At 36.1% G+C, this 19,526-nt stretch overlaps 1 long non-coding RNA gene across 1 annotated transcript in view; it reads left to right on the top strand.

The window, feature by feature from the left end:
- Nucleotides 1-18,684, top strand: part of LOC125095465 (uncharacterized) — a 58,705-nt gene extending 40,021 nt beyond the window's left edge. Inside the window, exon 3 of the long non-coding RNA XR_007125905.1 lies at nt 18,480-18,684. This is a non-coding gene — a long non-coding RNA (uncharacterized LOC125095465). The remainder of the gene's footprint in view (nt 1-18,479) is intronic.
- Nucleotides 18,685-19,526: the final 842 nt, after the last annotated feature.

Genomic DNA, 19,526 nt, shown 5'->3' with positions numbered 1-19,526 from the left:
TTTTTTTTTTTACAGATTTTTAAAAAAATTTATTTGACAGAGATCACAAGTAGGCAGAGAGGCAGGCAGAGAGAGAGGAGGAAGCAGGCTTCCTGTGGAGCAGAGAGGCAGATGCGGGGCTTGACCCCAGGACCCTGGGATCATGACCTGAGCCGAAGGCAGAGGCTTTAACCCACTGAGCCACCCAGGCGCCCCCAAAATGATAATTCTTAACATTTATATACTGTTGTATACTACTTAAAATATTTTAACTTGCAGTCTTATTTGAATCATACTAATTTCTTAGAAGGTAGGAAAAACAGCTAATAATTCTAACTTTGTCATTATTTTATCCTGGCACTTTTTGACTAAAGAGAACCAAGACCAAAAATGTGTATTTCCTTGCCTCCAGTTAGTAACAATGCCTCTACCTCAATTCAGTTCCTTTTCTTCTGTGATGATTTCCACAGGATGAATCACAATGTGTTCAGGATATATTACTCTGTCATAACACACCCGATATTCCAGTTTTCTTTTTTTCTAAGAGTTATGTGACTTGAATAGTGATTTGCAAGCTCTGAAAACTGATGAAAAACAAACTGCATTCAATTTCTTACCTTACATAATCCTAACGTGCCTCTCTTTCATCTCTTTAAAGAGAGCGCTATGCCGGACTGAAGCAAGAACCATTAATCACAGTAGCACAGTGAAGGCATAGACCTTTTTTCAGAGAACTTATTTGGGTCATCCCAACTGATCTCTTCTTATCATTAGAAATAGTGATTTCACTTGTGATAACTAATGGAATATTTCTCCTGCACTGTATTCTAAGCAGTGCCCCAGTTCTGCACTATTCTTAGCAATTCAGTTTCTGAAAGGCACACTGACAGCTTGAATGCAAACATCCTTGCCGGATAAACTAGACCTGCCACATTATTTGTCTTATTCTGTCCCCAAAACATTTAGATCAGTAACACTTTGTCATTATGAGTTTATTTTCTCTTAATCTAAATACAGCTAGAATTTTTTTCCCCAAAAGGTATAATGGTATTAAAATGCAAAAACAAAAGACGAAGCAAAATAAACACCCTTATGCCAGATATTCTTAACTGTGTAATTAATTCTGTCTGCTGACACACGAGCATTGTATCACCTATAGCAATCATTGAGTGAACATCAGTGAAGGGCAATAAATAAGAGATAAGCTTTAAACTAAGAAAGACCTGGGTCTTAGTCCTGTATCAGCTCCTATCTCTGGAGCTATGTGTCTGAACTCAGTGAATGTCAGTTTTCTCAATTAAGAAAGCAAACAATGAGAAACTAATACTCCTCTAGAGTTGTTTTAAGTCTTAAATGTATTGCATATGTTCAGAATGCCTTTATATTTGTGGAATGAAAATACTAGTATAGCTTTTAAACTTTTTGTTGTTGTTTATTTATTTATTTGACAGAGAGAGAGAGAGAGATCACGAGTAGGCAGAGAGGCAGGCAGAGAGAGAGAGGGAAGCAGGCTCCCCACTGAGCCGAGAGTTCGATGTGGGGCTCGATCCCAGGACCCTGGGATCATGACCTGAGCCTAAGGCAGGGGCTTAACCCACTGAGCCACCCAGGCGCCCCTAGTTAGCTTTTAAAACGCTTCAAAGATGTGCGTATAACCAGTTCATCCCTATGATAATTGTGTCATACAACAAATCACCGAACTTAGTAGCTGGAAACAATACTCGTTTCTTATCTCATACTTTCTGTAGGTCAGAAGTCTAGGTTTTCTAAGTTGAGTTCTCTGCTCAAAAGTTCACAAGATTAAAATCAAGGTATTGTCTGGGATCTGGCCTCATCTGGAGGGTGGTCTAGGGAAGGACTTGCTTTTAAACCCCCTCACATTGTTGGCAGAATTCATTTCCTTTAGCTATAAAATTCTGGCTTCTTTAAAGGCAGAACGGAAAGAGAATTATTCTGTAACTTTGATTCTTTAACTAGAGGTAAGAATTGGGCCTTCTTTTAAAAGGATCACCTGATTGGTTGGGTCACCCCCTGGTACTCTTTCTTGATTAACAGAAGTCAGCTGACTAGGTGCTTTAATTACATCTGCAAATTTCTCCATTTTTGCCTTTACCATTGGTGAGAATCAGGTCATAGATTCTGCTCTTATTCAAGGAGAGGGAGTTATTCAAAAGTGTAGTTTATTGGGGATCACCTTAAGGTGTGTACACCACAATGCTTTGAGTAAAAAATGTGTATATTGTTGTAGAAGAAATAAAGACCAGACAGGAAAATAAGAATGGAAGGGAGGAGAAGAATAAATGGCAATTTTTGAATTTTTTGCCCCCTGTTAAGACTTAATGCTTCCCTTCTTGCACATCACTGAAGGTAGGAGGATACTTGGACCTGCACCTTGAAATGCAGAGGCAGCATTTTAAAAGATTAAAATTCTCTTTCAAATTCTTTTTGATATATGGGATTTAAGAGTTTTATGGACGGTCCTCCGCTATTTCTGGCAAGTGATTTTAAATCGTTTTGAAGTCATATACTACATAGAGTAGCTTGAGTCTAACACCTGGGGGAAAAATTTTTTCAAGAAATTTATATCTGAACTCAAACAAGCTTTAAGGTATCTGGAAAACTTATCTTCTCTTTGTATTTGATGAAAATTTAAGCCCTACAAATTATTTTGAAGATTAGATTATAGGCAAAATTGTGGCACTGGTTAGGTTTCTCTTAATACATACTAACAATTGACTGTACTTTATATTTTTAAGATACATTGACTTCTGTTCATTATAGAATCTTCTAGAACTAATAAAAAAATTAGAAGAAGAATCAAAACCCAAATGCATTCCAGTTACCCAGTGACAAAAAAATATATGTTGGTATATTTATTTCAAAGTATTTTGATGTATATTTTTGTGGTGAACTTGTTTCATATAAGTATGGTCCTATTAAATATATGATTAAGTTTTGTGAGGGCATTTTATTTGCCTTGATCATATAAACATTTTTATGACATCAAAAAGCATTTGTTATGTCTTTATAATACTTGAGTGTACTAGTAAGAGACAGAAAAATTAATCATCAGAAATTTTTTAAGTTTCTAGAAGCACTAGTTTTCTAGAAGCACTAAAATATACTTAAAAACATAGGACATTTATTATAGATTAGTTGTCCTTTCTTATGTTAGAAATGTTGGGTATTTATAATTTATAATTTCCTACTGTGAGTAATGGGATAATAAATACTTTTATCTACATTAGATTTTATCTACACTATTTTTTTGGATTTAAGATTATTACATGGGAGGTATAGTTACTTGGCCAAATGTATATTGGAATATTATTTTATTTATTTTATTTTAGAAGAAGAGAGAGAGAGAACACAAGGAGGAGAAGAGGAGCAGATGGAGAGGGACAAGCACATTCAATGCTGAGTGCAGAGCCCAACACAGGGCTCTATCCCATAATCTTGAGATCATGACCTGGGTCTGACACTTAACTGATGAAGCCACCCAGGTGCCCCTAGGCTATGTTTATGGCTCTTTTATGTTTCTCACATATTTCCAGGGGCACCTGGGTGGCTCAATCAATTAAGTAGCTGCCTTTGGCTTGGATCGTGATCCCAGACTCCTGGGCTTGAGTCCTGCCTCAGGCGCCTCATTCACGATGGAGTCTGCTTCTCCTTCTGTCTCCCCTGCTTTTGCTCTCTCTCTCTCAAAAAAATAAACAAAATCTTTAAAAAATAAAATTTCCAAAGATGTGTCCAAGATGCCCATTTAGCTATTTTCTTACTAATTTTTGAGATCCACACCAAAATATCTACTATTTTTGTATTGGTAACCCTTGCTTTGTTTCTCGTTCCTATCCCTGTCTCTCACAATGAAGCTCTTCCTCCTGAAAAGAAAAGAAATACATGCTTTAAATAATAATCATCCATATACCTCAAAAATGTAAAACAATACTTGCTGAGGGTATTTAGGGTGACTTAAATGCTTTTTGTGCACAGTTAAAGAGGTTTGAGGCTTATGAACTGTTTGGATTTGCTAGCATATTTTGGAAGTATAATTATGTTAAGAAGTACTTTGAAGAAACAGCTCTTTAAGGTGGCAGATGTAATCAATAAAGTAGGGTTGAGACTATAATTTGACAAAGTTTATCTCTCCCTCATATATATGAATTATGTATACTATGGTTTTTTAATAGAGAGGGAGCATAGACTCAAAACAGTTCATGGCTGTGTGGTAGCTCCACTCCACCTACTTCAGAAACAAAAAAATATTCAACAGATTTTATGGACAATTTGCTGAACATCATGCTTAGACTCCCATACCTTTCACAAGTTTGACTCATCACAAATTTGACATATTTAGCCATATTGTAGCCCAGTGTTATTTCATAATAAAGTTGTATTCGGACAACTTAAACTGAGGTAATACCTAAGTCTTGTTCATCCTGGCCGAGGAAATGACATCCTTTCAATTTCTTAAGTTATAACCCGCTGAGCATCTTCAATTCCTTTGTTTAAGGGAAGACATTTTGTTGAAAGCACTATTCTAAGTACATTGTACTTAGCCTTTCATTCTCGGAAAGAGATTAGACTAAATGCCTGAAGACTTACAGATGCTAAAGGGCAGGATCAGGAGTCAGGCATCCACACTCTTGTATATGTATACTTTGATCCACGCTACCACGTTTCTTTCCAAATGCACCTGGTAACGGAATCCTTCTTGTACATGTTGTCATATTCTTCTTGGACTCTAGAGTCTCCACTAGGGCACAAGTTTTGTGGGAAATGTTTGATCAATTGTTTCACCTTCCTGAGTCATTCCAAATAAGGAAAGTTTTATGAGCCTATTACTTTGGGTTGTTTCCATTGATAGATACTAACACAAAGCCCAAGACTATGCTGTATCACCTTCTAGGGGAATAAGTAATTTAAGATATTTTAATGAATTTTGCTTAAGATGCTATTATTTTTACCCACCAAACAAGAGAAAATGAAGCCTATATATTGATTTCTTTTTTTAAAAGATTTTATGAATCTATTTGAGAGAGAGAGACAGATAAGATAACAGAGATAACAAGGGAGAGCACAAGCGGGGAGCAGAGGGAGGAACAGGCTCCCGCTGAGCAGGGACGTGGGGCTCGATCCCAATCAGGACCTGAGCTGAAGGCAGACGCTTAACCCACTGAGCCACCCAGGCGCCTCTATATATTGATTTCTATTCCATACAAACAATGACAGCATTGAACTGTTTGTGAGCTTGAATGCTAGGATTTAACTTAAAGTCTAAGTTGTTCATGAAACATTGGCCATAGTCTTGGAGGGCCAGAGTTAGATAGCTCCTCATTCCCCTGACTCTACCTTTATCCCATATTGATGTAAGTCTCTCAATTCCCTGTAATTCTAAATACTTCCAGTCAGATATAGGGAGGCGGTGGCACATTGAAAACCTGGGATATGAATTCAGTAATAACGAGAGACAGAGGAAAAAAAAGTACTGAAAATTTTATAGTCTGGAAGTTACAAATTTTTATGCAGTGCTTTGGGCTATGGTTGAACTATATACCACTTTAAATTAGAAGCCCTAATTCACTCTTTATGGGAAGAAGCAGAATCACAAAAGTATTCCTTTTACTTCTTGCTGAATCATATTAACTAATGCTGGAGACCACAGAAAGCCAACTTGGGGCTGTTAATATTAACTTGCCTTCCATCTCAAGACTTAAAAGAAAGATTCAAGGAGAAACTGGGTCATCAGAGAAGAAAGACAAGGAGAATTTCAAGTCAACACTGAATCTGCATATAGTGTTCCCTGCTCAAAATAGTTAAAGAGAGAAAAGAAAAAAAGGAATTATTCTGGATCTAACAGTAAGTTTGTTCACTAGTTTATTCCAAGTTGAGAGGACATCATTGTTTTGGAAGAATAAACATAGAAACCTTATTTCAAGGCTTCTGCTTTTTGTTAATTAAAAATTAGAAAACATGAAACGAGATAATGTCATGAAAAGGCTACTGATGAAAATAGAACTGGAAGAGACAAAATACAATTGTGTAAAAAACAGAAATCCAATAGAAATTTAAAAATGCATTTTATGTAAAGAACAGAAATGACAATGAAGAAAATATAATCGGTAATATGAGGGATAATCTTAAAATGCTGTTATAGAATGCAGAAAAAGAAAGGGGGCTTTAAAATCAGATTAAGATGATTACTATCCAACAGAAAAACTTGGAAAAGCTCTAACCAAAGAGATGCTTATAAGCACCTGAAACAGAAATGGAATATACTTTTAAACACATACCAGAAATTATTAACCAATTAGGCAGGAGTGGGGGACTTTTTTTTTTTTTCAATTGAAAAATAAAGGAAAAAACTCTACAGACCCTGATCTCGAAAATAAGTAGAAGAAAATAATTGTCATATCAATTACCTAGTATTTTTTAAATTTATTTTTATTTATTTATTTATTTATTTAATTTGACAGCATAAGTAGGTGGAGAGGCAGTCAGGGAGAGAGAGAGAGAGAAAGAGAGAGAGGAGGAAGCAGGCTCCCTGCCAAGCAGAGAGCCCGATTCAGGGCTCTATCCAGGACCCTGGGAACATGACCTGAGCTGAAGGCAGAAGCTTTAACCCACTGAGCCACCGAGGTGCCCCCTTAGTATTTTTTTTTTTTTTAAGATTTTATTTATTTGACAGAGAGAGACACAGCGAGAGAGGGAACACAAGCAGAGAGAGAGAGAGAGAGAAGCAGGCTTCCCGCCTAGGGGAGAGCCTGAGGCAGTGCTTGATCCCAGGACCCTGGGATCATGACCTGAGCTGAAGGCAGAAGCTAAATGACTGAGCCACTCAGGCTACCTTCAGTTACCTAATATTGAACAAAATGTTAGTGATCTAGTAATTTTATTTTTTACCAAGTTATTTCCAAAGATAATTGGGGAAAATAATCAGATATTTAAGAGTATGAAATTATAACCAAATTCTAAAAAAACAAGTCTTTAAAGCCCTTTTCAAGTTATCTGATATAAATGCCAAATAGCATCAAGAATTCACATAAGGCCTTTATAGGCCCATCATCGTATGTAAAACATAAGCACAAAATTAAATCTTTAAAAAATTTAAATATGATGCTGTGCCTTAATTCAATCTTATAACAGTACTCCAACAAAATATATATAATTTGTATTTTAATTGTTCCTGCCATTTTACAACAGTGAGCTTTAATACCCCATTTTCACTCCACATGGTGTCTTTCGTTATGATAATCATGTACCTTTAGATTTTTCCTAGGAAATCAAAAGAAAATACTCTAAATTTATGGATATGTAATTGTAATAACAACATTGGATTTGTATAAGGCAAATACTTACTACTGAAATACAAATCAATTGTTAATTTGACTTGGAATTGCTTAATGAAATTGAAATTTAACATAGAAGTTATTAGTAACTAGAGAGATGGTTGCAAAAATTACACTGTTAAAAGTTGTCAAAGATTTAATGCAAATAAGTAGCTGATTTAAAGGTTTTATTCTCATTGGTAGAGTTGAGATCAGTACTTTTAGATTGCTTAATTAATCCATTAATCTATTTTATCTCCTATAGTGCATGCTATATAGTTAACTCTTTTATTCATTTTACTAGGGTGTCTGTCTACGAGGTGACCTGATTGTTATGATTTATTCATTAATGGCAACAAAATACTGTTAATTGCATTATATCTATTATCTTTTGGCTTTACTATTATATGCATAACTAGTTCATGATTATTTTTCTTGCATAAGTAACTAAATGAGCTAAGAGTTCAGATTAATTTGAAAAGGCATCATGAGTCTATGTAAAAAGAGTGTTACAGAAGAACCCTCCCAATTATGAGACTTACAACCTTGGGCCAATCACTTAACCTCTTTCAGACTAATTTCCTTTCCACCTATAAAGTAGGATTATGGAGATAGCTCTGTGTGATTTATGGATTTTGTCAGTATTGTATATTGGAATACGTATGAAATTAATATACTGAACTTTATGAACTTACTGAACTTAATATACTATTGTTATTATTGTATTGATAGAAAGTCTCTTACTATGCTCTCATAAATTTGAAAGTAAGATTGTAGATCAAAGTCCAGTTCTGTGATTATTGAAAAATTAGGTGGTGAAATTCTCCTGTTATCATTTGGGAAAGAAGAGACTGAGGTTAGATATGTTGATACCTTTAGTGACTAGGTTACTAATTCATACAGCATATACATTACAAAAAAATGCATACAGCATACGCAGAACAAAGGTGGACAGAATTTTCACAGCATAAGAGAGCAGTACTATAGACTTCACAGGCCAAGAGGCAATTTTAGGATATTGTGTAGATACTTACTAATCACTTAAAATATTCTTTTTTTTTTTTTTTAAAGATTTTATTTATTTATTTGACAGAGAGAAATCACAAGTAAGCAGAGAGGCAGGCAGAGAGAGAGGAGGAAGCAGGCTCCCTGCTGAGCAGAAAGCCTGATGTGGGGCTCGAACCCAGGACCTGGGATCATGACCTGAGCCGAAGGCAGCGGCTTAACCCACTGAGCCACCCAGGCGCCCCCACTTAAAATATTCTTAAAAAACACATTTTTAGCTGGTGGATGATTGAAACCAAGTGGGAGTGGAGGTGGGGTGGGGGCAGATTTCGTCCATGGACCATAGTCTGCTAACCCCTGGCATAGAGCAAAATTTTCTACTTTTAGAAAGTTAGTTGTCCAAACTTCTTTTGATAATCATACCATTGAATTTTATATTTCCACAGGTATGATTCTTCTTCACTTACCTGATCATCATGTGGGAAAAATAATATTGGTTTTGCATAATGAATACATGTAGAAATAAAGGAGATTATAAATTTTGTTTACTTTGTAATCCAGAAGTTAAGTAAAGAAAAATGTGTATCAAAGAATTTGAATTTCCCTTTGTGAGGACATTCCAATTTAGAAGATTCTAACAGAACAGTTGTAGTTGGGAAAGATTTTCACCTCTAGAACTCTTTCTAAAACTTACTGACTAAAACAGATAATAATCATTTAACTGGAAAATAAGCCTCAGTCTGCTAAAAAAAAAAATTGCTTATAAATAGTAGGTTTTTTTTTTTTTAATCTTTCTGCAATGTGGAAAACAAGTCTGTGCTTTACTATTAATAGTCAAGCATTTTTGTCACAGAGTTATGACCCATGCAGGAGGAGTAATTAAGTCCATCACACACAATCATAAGTGCTGCTGACATTCTCAAAAGGAACCAGAATGTGGTTCTCTGATGAACTGAAAGACTAAGTAGATATTTAAGAGATATTTTGTTCTTGTCTGGAAATTTGAGTTTTGTCTTGACAGATACTTTTAAAATTGCCCAAAACAATCTTGTTTGGTATAAAATTGTGTTCCAGGCAAACACATTGGTGTTTAAATACTTATTGCATTATTACCACCATGGGAACAATATTGCTGTTGGCTCATGCCAGGCGCTGCTCCCCTTTTAGCATAAAACTCTTAAGTCAGCACCATGCACAGGAAAGTGGTACAGAACTGTTTAATCCCATAGGCTGGTAAATGCTAGGGATGAGGAATCTGACTTAGGGGTTACTCCTATTGCTCGGACAGTGAAGTGGCCTGAATTGAAGAACTTTGAAAACATTTGGGCAATAATATTAATAATATCTAAACAAGTGTGGGGTGCCTGAGTAGCTCGGTCTGTTAAGTGTCTACCTTCGGCTCAGGTCATGATCCCAGGGTCCTGGGATCCAGCCCTGAGTTGGGCTCCCTGCTCAGCTGGAGCTTGCTTCTCCCTCTACCTCTGTATCTCCCTGCCCCTGCTCATGTTCTCTCTTGCTATCTCTCCCTCTCAAATAAATAAATAAATAATTTTTTGTTTTAAGTCTAAACAAGTAAGAACTTTTAAAAAGTCCTTTAGACTATGAGAATGAAAGATACTGTTCTTCTGTGGTATAGGTACCAGGTGAGACACAATAAATTGCAAAGATTGTGTATAACCATAATGAACTAATTAAAGAAACAGTTATTAAGTGCCAGTATAGTTCAGATACTGTGCTGGATGTGTGAGTCCTACAGACACACATCTTTCAGGAGAAGATAACATTCTAACAGAGGCTGGAGTTATTGGTCTTACAATGTGCATGTGGCCCAATCACATTGTAAGTAACCACGGAGGTTAAGAGAATTTAGCATTTTTTTTCCTGGTCTTTGACTATTGCAATCTCTTGAGACTTGTGACTGTGTTTCTTGTTCCCATCTTTGGTCCTTTCATGTGTTTTCTTTGACTACTAGTTTCCCCCACTACACACAGATGCTAAAGCACAACCTACTCCTTCCATTCTAATTTTATTAGTCATCATAGTTTCTTGGTGGTGGTAGAAGAGGTATTAATTCCATGGTATAAATGGAATTTTATTTCTTTTTTTTTTAAGATTTTATTTATTTATTTGACAGAGAGAGAGATCACAAGTAGGCAGAGAGGCAGGCAGAGAGAGAGAGAGAGAGGGAAGCAGGCTCCCCGCTGAGCAGAGAGCCCGATGCGGGGCTCGATCTCAGGACCCTGGGATCATGACCTGAGCTGAAGGCAGAGGCTTTAACCCACTGAGCCACCCAGGCACCCCTAAATGGAATTTTCTAAATAGTATTGCTGTTATTATCTTCCTTTTAGAAGTGAGCAAAAGAAAACAGATGGAAAACATAGGTTTGAATGGCAAATATTAATATAACACAAATATTAATAATCAGGATAATGGATCAGTGATGTGAACATGCAGGGAATTTATATTTTTAATTACTAAATGTATCATGTAAAGAAAGGAAAAGAAGCTAAGCAAAAATAACTAACTTCTCCATTACTTATAAAGTGGATTGAGGAACAAGTAAATCAAAGAGATTATCTCCTCTATTAACAAAATTGATCCGGATAAAGTGAGAGGAGACATTTTTTATTTTTTTAAGTTTCTTGACTTATTTGAGTAATCTGTACACCAAACGTGGGGCTTGAACTCACAACCCTGAGATGAAGAGTTGCATGCTCTGAACAAACACACAAAGAAAAGAAAAAACAAACAAACAAAAAAACAAAAAACAGTTGCATGCTCTTCTGACTGAGCCAGCCAGGTGCCCCAAGAAGGAGACACTTTTGATTAAGAAAGGCAACCTAGGAGTAATTCCCACATGATGAGACCGTATCTAGGCACATCTTACGTATTTGGATAAAATGTGAAGAACAGATTTTCTCCATGAAACATTAAATATGTGATTCAGAATAATTCATATTCTCAAGATGGCTCGTCTTTTTATATTTTTGAAATCACAACTGGAGAAAACTTACATTGTGAATGCTTTCTTACATGCGACCAGGCATAGAATGGAAATAATAGTAAAAACTAAAACTAAAAGAGACCATTTTTCTTTTTTTAGATTATAAGGAAATGAGATTGACTACTTCTTTAATGTGGGTGAAATTAAAAATATAAAATCAAAATAAAAAATAAAAAATCATATTTTGAACCTCTACAGTTTGAAAACATTTGTTACAAAGTAGTAGATAACTGAAATAAAGACCAAAATGATTTATAGTAATGTACAATAAAATTTAAAAGAGTTTTCTTTAAATAATTTACACTTAATAATGACCACAAAAATATGTTTCATTTCCTTTCACTTTCAGGGACCATGATTTTTTTTTTATTTAATTTTTTTATTTGTCAAAGGGGAGGGGGGACAAAAGAGGGAAGCAGCAGGTTGGGGGAGAGAGAGAAGCAGGCTCCCCATGGAACAAGAAGCCAGATGCAGGACTCTGTCCCAGGACTCTGGAATCATGACCTGAGCTGAAGGCAGACACCTAATCCACGGAACCACCCAGGTGTCCCACGAACATGATTTTTTCTGGTAATTCTGACTAAATAAAATCAGTAAATTAATATAACCTTACAGGATTGTGTGTGTGTGTGTGTGTATGTGTGTGTGTGTGTGTGTACAGGTGTGTGTGCCTTCTCTCCTTGTTGATTTAAGGCTTCATTATGGATACAGTATGTGTTCATATCAATGTGTCCACATATGAGTGTTGGAGATTATTACAAAAAAACCACAAATGATGCCCCAGGGATAATATTTCTCCCTCAATCTCCCATATGCTTTTCTTAACTATCTATGATAGGAAAAAATATATATATTTTCTGCATCTTCTTCCTAATCATGGTTTCCTTGAATTTGTCCCAACAGAGTTCAGGTAATACCTTTTCCATCCCTTTTCTCTACCAATATAATACATAGTATTGATTTCCATGTATTTAAACTTTATAAGCTATATTCTATTAAATACTTTGACTCATTATTATATTTGTGAGATTCATCTGTAAATATCGATAGCTGTTGGTTCATGTTCAAAGGGGTGAAAATAGTATTATTTATCAGTTCTCTACTTGAAAGAATGAAAATTGTTTCCAAATTGTTCTATTATAAGTAATGCTGTAAGATTCTTACTATCCATCCCTCCTAGTGTTCATATGGGAAAGTTATCCTAGTGTCTATACATAGAACTAGAATCACAGGATTTGATTTATACACATCTTCAATTAATTGATAATGGCAAATAGTTGCCTCAATATTTGTACCCATTTATGCTTACATGTAAGTGCTCCTGTTTCTGCATATCTTCATCACCATGGGTATTATTAGATTTTGTTGGTTTATTTTCCATCTGGTGTCTTGAAAATGTATCTTATTGTTTTATTATATTTCCTTGGTATATGCATATATAATTGTATTTTTATATATAGAATATACATACACATACATGTTTGTATATGTAGTATGTACAGTAAAAATAACAAATGAATTAGACTAATAAACATTACATTCAAGTGAGTGTTTACTTGTGATAGGCATGAAGGAGTGTGACTCTGGAGATAAGTTGCTTGGCATATATATATATATATATACATATATATGCAATATTTTTTTAAAAAAACTAAGTATATATCTAGGGGTATGCATTAACATTACTTTATTAATACAATGTGTTACATTAATTTTGTACTTTTTAATAGTCTGAGGTATTTAAAACTTTAATTTTTTTTTTTAAAGATTTTATTTATTTATTTGACAGAGAGATCACAAGCAGGCAGAGAGGCAGGCAGAGAGAGAGGAGGAAGCAGGCTCCCTGCTGAGCAGAGAGCCCGATGCGGGGCTCGATCCCAGGACTCTGAGATCATGACCTGAGCCGAAGGCAGTGGCTTAACCCACTGAGCCACCCAGGCGCCCCTAAAACTTTAATTTTATAAAAACAACATATGCATGATCATTGTAGCAGACACCCTTGCCTAGATCTTACCACATCAATTGTCAAGTCATATTATTTCTTTTCCAGCCTCTCTTGCAGCCATAAAGGGTCATGTAGCTATTTTGTGACAGTGTAGGCATAAAAATTTTTCTGAGAGATTCTGGGAAATAGTTTCTCTGTTATTGAAAAAAATGAGCCACAGAGAAAGGGGTTTTGCATCCTGTCTGGATTTCCCTGCTTTCTGGCTTTGAATACAGTTGTGACACTTAGAGATATAATGGCCATCTTGCTGTCAAAAGACCAAAAGTCAACACTGTGAGAATTCTAGAGATGTGATTGTATTTTAAAACTACCAAACAGCCCCGGATCACCAATCTCTGATTTTTTGTTATCTATATCATATATTTATTACTAATTAAAGTCAGTTATTTTTATGTTTCTGTTCATACAGTTGAATGCTTTTTAACTTATAAAGATTTAAACATTTTGAAATAATCAGAATATCTTAAAGAAAATAAATGTTAAATATAATCTCACACATACATAGTTCTCTATACTGCTTGCCAAATTAAGTCACTCCTCTTAGATTTACTTTAGTTGCCCTGACCTCCCTCCCACATTCTCTTTTCTTAGAAAGTCATTTTATGTGGAGTCATCTCTCTTTAGGTAATTCAGATCAATCACATCATAATATACATTATGATGCTTATGTGAAAATTGGCTCAGACTTCTCTGGTCAGTCTAAGAGATTCACTGACAACCTTCCACATGTGGGCACACACAGTTCCACATAAATGTCATAGCCCAATAACTAATACTGATCATTCCTAAGAATGATCTAACTTGGGTTAGATTTCACTCTGATAAATTTCTTTCCATTTATGTTTGCAGCTGTTCTGATATTAGTAGATTTCCTTTCTAGTTGACATGCTTCCTCTCCTCCTAAAGCAGCCCCCTTTACTCTTCCAGCCATTTACATTTATACCTATTAATCTCCCAACATTTCTTGTTTGAGGTCTACCCATATATCAGCATCAATTTTTAATCCATTTGGAGAACACTCAAAAAAGTTACTATACATTCCCTGTAGGTCATCAACCATAACATACAAGCTAACAGTTGAAAAGAAGTATCAACATACTATCATCATGAGCATATTACAACCTAGCCATTGGTTTATTTTTGTGTTCAGTCAGCTCTACTGACCTCCTGGTGGACAGTCATGATCTCAATGAGCTGTAATTCATGCAGCAGCACTTCCATGACACCTCACAGCATGCCAATGATCAGTAGAGATAGATATATGCTGATGGGCAGCATTCATTTTTTTAAATTTAATTTTATTTTTTCAGCGTTCCAGGATTCATTGTTTATGCACCACACCCAGGGCTCCAGGCAATATGTGCCCTTCTTAATACCCATCACCAGACTCATCCATCCCTCCACCCTCCTCCCTTCCAAAACCCTCAGTTTGTTTCATTCTGATGGAAGACAGTATGTAGATTTCTCCCTATAGTCAAAGGCTTGACTACTTGAACAATCTTCCTTCCTTCAATGCAATGCGGTTATCAACTCAATGGACTTTTATTCCTGTTGGTCTTTCTTGCATTGAATTCCATTTATTCTATATGTGTTCACTGAGATTTTTAATTTTTATTTATTTTTAAAGATTTATTTATTTATTTGAGAGAGAGAGAGAACAAGCAATGGGGAAGGAGAAACAGATTTCCTGCTGAGCAGGGGGATTAACCCACCCAGGCACCCCCAACTGAGATTTAAAAATAATACTTCCAAATTAAGGTTGTGTGTTGCAGAATTACTTATCAATTGGAATCTCTCCTTTAATGTCTCTAAAAATATAAATTTTTCCTGTCTGTCAAATTCAGAGAAACTTTTTTTTTAAATTATTTTATCTATTTATTCGACAGAGAGAGAGATCACAAGTACGCCCATGCCGATGGGGGGCTTGATCTCAGGGTCCTGAGCCAAAAGCAGGGGCTTAACCCACTGAGCCACCCAGGCGCCCCAAATTCAGAGAAACATTTTTATCAGAGATGTTTGATTATGGGTTGGTGTCTGCTCTGAGAGGTGATCTTGGCTATGGGTGTTCCGTGACATGTAATTTCTCCTTGCATCCTAGAATTTCAGGAGAATTTACTCTAGATTTAAATTCCTAAATTCGTTTATTTCATTATTTTTTGCCCATAATATAGAATTATGTTCCAGATTTTAATCATTGTCATTCTTATTTTGGTGAGGCCGATGGTTGTTATCAGCACAGTAACCTAGACAGGCATCATAATACCCCTAATTTCAGAAATACCCTTTCCTAGACTTTTTATATACCTAATTGTCATGAAGTAGCACTGACATTTTCCCATGTACATGCCAGCTTTTGCATTCTCAGCATGGACTGAAGTGACTTGTTCCCTTGGTCAATCAATTATGTATGATAAGATGTTTTAAGCCAGTTTGGTCATTCTCATTTTATTATTCAATTAGTAGAATTCATTAAAATAAACAGAAACTACTCTAGCTATTTTAATACAGGACTTGGGTACGTAAGGAATTATTTGAAGGACTCTAATCCAGGCCTTTTGAGTAACCACTTCACAACCAATCCTCTAGGGGAACAACTTGCTTTCAGACTGTCACTGGAGCTAAGCCATAGTGAGAAAACCTGTCATATTTATAAGACTAGATTACGGACTTCCAACATCACTGGCCAGAAATTAGATAGTCACATTAAAATTCTGGAACAATTGCAACTATCTCTTGATTTAAGGAACTAGGGAATGGACATGACATCAGAATGCTGCCATAGGAAACTTCCATCTAAGAATTAATAGCTGCAACAGAGGAGATACAAATAACCCACTTCTGCCTTCCAAATATCTCAAGACTGCTTCTAATTAGCAGAATTTAATTCATATCTGAAATTCTGGTTAGAGAGGGAAATGTAGTGTTCAATAGTCATTAAAAATTGTGGGATAGTCGAATCACATTGAGACATCCAATCAAAATTATCTACTACAGATAATTATGCTCTTAGTGTTTTTAATATAATAAATAATATATAGCAGCTCTAAAAGTATCATTGTTCTTGAGATCATTGCCAGACTTTTTTTTTTTTAAAGATTTGTTTATTTATTTTTAGAGAGATAAGAGTAGGGGAAGGGGGCAGAGGGAGATAATCTCAAGTAGACTCCCTGCTGAGTGTGGAACCCAATGAAGGATTCAATCCCACGATCCCAAGATCATGACCCAAACAGAAATCAAGAGTCTGTTTCTCATCTAAATGAGCAAATTTACTTTTTAGATTCATATGTTATATATTTTTATTAATTATTCATCTCTGTCAACTATGTTGAATTCACTATTTTATTTCTTATTATATATCCTTCCTAATTTTTATTTTCTAATGTAGTCTGGAAATTGAGACTCGTAACTCCTAAAGGGGCTGTTAACACCACATTAATTACTAGCAATCCATCATAAGAAAAAAAAGATAAAAATCTGAATCTCCAGATTATTTTCCTTTAGGATCAGGGGTGGGGAAATAGAGTGTTAATAGCTTGGTTCCTCCTTAAACATAGGTTTAGGTTTGTTCATAATGCTTAAATATATTGGTATCCTTTCTTTGAGTGTCAAGAATGAAGACTTGTGGGTACCTGAGTGGCTCAGTTGGTTAAGTGTCTTCCTTCGGGTCAGATCATGATCCTAGAATCCTGGGATCCAGTCCCGCATCCAGCTCCCTACTCAGTGGGGAGTTTGCTTCTCCCTCTCCTTCTGCCCCCTGCTTATGTACTCTCTCTCCCTCAAATAAATAAAATATTTTTTTAAAAAATGAAGACTTGTGAATTCATTTGGACCTTTAGGGTATCTAAACAGGATTCTGACTCAGATTTTTTATAATAAAAGAAAAAAAGTGGACTCACCAATGATTAATTTAAAATAAGTTTAAGGCACGGGTGGCTCGACAGATAAGCATCTGACTCAATTTCAGCTGAGGTCATGATCTCAGGATGGTAGGTTTGAGCCCCACCTTGGGCTCTGTACTGGGAATGGAGCCTGCATAAAATTCTCTCTCTCCCTTTCTCTCTGCCCCTTCCCACTCAATCTCTCTCTCTCTTAAATAAAATAAAATTAATTATTAAAATAAGTTCAATTACTTTTACATAATGTTTAACAATTCAGTGTGATTTTCAAAACTTAACTGTAATTATGTTTGTCTTTCAGATTTTAAAGTATATTCATTTTGAATATTGCTCACAGTTTAAAAAAATTATAGACTTTAAACATTTGTAATAAATTCATCAGCTCCGTTATATACATCATTTCTATAAATAATGGTTAAATAAATTTGATTATCTTTTGTATACTCAGTAGTAGATGTGCTATTAGAAGCCTGTTCACCCATGGTTTTGAGGGATTTTGAAGTAGAAAAGTGCACCTATCTTCCTATTCCATACTCATTTTAAGAGTTCATCACAAATAACCCTAGATTCCCATTAGTATATTTTAAGAACCAATTCAATCAAATTTCTCAACTCATAACTTTGTAACAATTCTCAGTAGTATAAGCGGTGGAGAAGGTCTGAGGTTGAGGGAAGGGAACTTTGTGGACATAACAAGTTTGAGATGATTATTAGACATTCATGCAGAAAGGTCAAATCAGCACCTCAATGGAAGGGTCAAATTTGAATGTATAAATCAGAGAATCAATCAACATACAGATGGTATTTGATAGTGTGAGTGTCAGTGAGCTCAATCTGGAAGATCCTGTCTACAGAAAAAAAAGAAGGCTTAAAACTAAAGCTCAGGTCAGTGCCACTTTAAGCAATTATGCAGAGGAGGAACTGCCAGAGTGGATTTCACACAACCAGGACACAAGCAGGAGGAACCTGGAAAGATTTTCAAAAAATGAAAGGGGATCAGTCAGCCATGTCAAATCCTTCCATGGAATTGAGTTAAATGAGGACAAATGATTTCCCCTTGGGTTTGACAAAAAGTGTGAGGTACTGGTGATCTTTAAGGGGTCCTTTTAATTTGGGGCCAGATATATTGTTTGTAGGGCCCAGTGCAAAATGAAAATGTGTTTCCTTTAGTTCAGATAGCAGGGAGAAACTGATATTAAGGGTACTAAAATATGAAAGTTTGGGTTTTTTTTTTCCCCCCCGTTCCCCCCCCCCCCCCAAAGGCTCTCTCTTTAACTATCACAGTGATTTCTGGCAATTTAACATTGTGTTACGCAGCATGGAGATAATCACCAATAGAGTAAGGATCCTTGCAGGCATCAGGGTTCCATCGTCTGGCTGATGGATTCACACCTGTGTGTACAACCACTGAACTGGACTGACATCCCATGACCAGTAAGGATGAGGAAGCAAAGCCTGGTATGGGTCCTTCTGTAAGCTTTCTGTTCCAACTCTTGCTTAATGGGTGACCCACCAAAAGTTTGTAATGTCTGACTGGGACATGTTTGATACCTAGATTAGAAATGGGAGATAGATTTGATCCTGCCACATGTCCCGCTTAATATATCATGGTGCTGGGCAGCTGCTGCTATGCTCTAACCTGAGACAACAGGGAACATGCTTTCCTGACTGCACCTCTCCACACCCAGACTTCTGCTGGGGATGGCAGTGGGCAGCAGTAACTGGGAAGGGGGAGGCTGGGTAGGACATGGGTGCCAAGGGCAACACAGCAGCAAATATTCTGTAATACATTCCAGAAAGGCAGAGAGGTACTAGGAGAGATACCATGTGTTAACCATGCTCCAAGATAAGTTTATCAAGAATTTTATGATGGGGCGGAGGGCACCTGGGTGGCTCAGCTGGTTAAGCAACTGCCTTCGGCTCAGGTCATGATCCTGGAGTCCTGGAATCAAATCCCACATCGGGCTCCCTGCTCAGTGGGGATCCTGCTTCTCCCTCTGATCTCTACCTTCTCATGCTCACTTTCTCATTCTCTCTCTCTCTCAAATAAATAAATAAAATATTTAAAAAAATTCATGATGGAAACACGAGAGCATTTATTTCCAAGAGCATGTTCCCTCTGAGCATGTGGTCATAAATGATTACCCTGGTCTTAAACCCAGGAAGCTGGCTCTGTTTTCTGTGGAAGGTTAGAAACTAATACTTTAAGAAAGTGGACTGGGAGACTTGTTACCGCTGTGACGTGACCATTCTGTTTTCATCAATGGGTTTTAAATTTTAGTTCTTTTAATTTAACCCCTCCAAGTACA

Source organism: Lutra lutra, chromosome 3, assembly GCF_902655055.1.
Source record: "Lutra lutra chromosome 3, mLutLut1.2, whole genome shotgun sequence".
Lineage (NCBI taxonomy): Eukaryota > Metazoa > Chordata > Mammalia > Carnivora > Mustelidae > Lutra > Lutra lutra.
This window is presented reverse-complemented; position numbering and strand designations above follow the sequence as displayed.